Source organism: Fragaria vesca, linkage group LG3, assembly GCF_000184155.1.
Source record: "Fragaria vesca subsp. vesca linkage group LG3, FraVesHawaii_1.0, whole genome shotgun sequence".
Lineage (NCBI taxonomy): Eukaryota > Viridiplantae > Streptophyta > Magnoliopsida > Rosales > Rosaceae > Fragaria > Fragaria vesca.
In genome coordinates, this window is record NC_020493.1 from 8959841 (window position 1) to 8961024 (window position 1184).

Consider the following 1184-nt stretch of genomic DNA (forward strand, 5'->3'; position numbering starts at 1 on the left):
TATATACATGCCTTTTCAGATACGGACCTCCGTATTTATTCAAAAGGTACGGATTTCCTTAATTCACATACTTTTCGATCATATTTTCTCATCTCAACCATTCATCTTTTAGGTATATATGAGTAGAACATCTCTACAAAATTTTAGCTAAATTGATAATCATTACACGAACGGTTTTTGTTGAATAGATTTGGTTCGTTTATTGTAATCATATAGTTTCGATACCTTAACGATTATCAATTGGACTGAAAATTTGTAGAGATGATCTACTCATATATACCTACAATGTGAATGGTTAAGATGAGAAAATATGATCTAAAAGTGGGTCAATTAAGAAAATCTGTACCTTTTGAATAAATACGGATATTTGGACCTGATAATATCTCTATATATATACAGGCTTTCTCTGCTACACATGTTCGTATTTATTCTTACAGTGCGCATTTCCACTTTAGACTCACTTTTCAATCAAATTTTCACATCTCCACCGTCTAGTCTTTAGATAATAATGTATAGACCATCTTTATAAAATTTCAGCTAATTTGGTTATCATTAAGACACTCAAACTTGATTAAACCAATGGATGAACATAATTCTGTCAAACTTGAACCGTTCATGTTTATAACAAAAAAACACAGTTTTGAGTGCCTTAATGATAACCAAATTGGCTGAAATTTTGTAAAGATGATCTATACATTAGTATCTAAAGACTAGAGGGTAGAGATATGAAAATTCAATTGAAAAGTGAGTCTAAAGTGGAAATGCGTAAGAATAAATGCGAACGTGTGTAGCAGAGAAAGCATGTGCGTGTGTGTGTGTCTATATATATATAGTTCCCTTCCAGAGCGGTGTCCCGCTTTGAAATTAAAGTGTAGACCTCTTTATTTCGCTCACTTTTAGGTCGCATTTCCACATCTCAACCGTACAATGTCTAGAATAAAGTGTGTATATCATTCTTGCACAGTTTCATCTAATTTGGAGATCATTTGGGTACCGAATTAGATTAAATAAATCAACATAACAAAAAATAGTCCAAACAGAACCGTTTGTGTAAATCACGATTACGGAAGCTCAAAAGATCTTTAAATTGGTTGAAACTTTGCAACAATGATCTACACACTATGTTTTAGACATTGTACGGTTGAGATGTGAAAATGAGACCTGAAAGTGAGCGAAATAAGAAG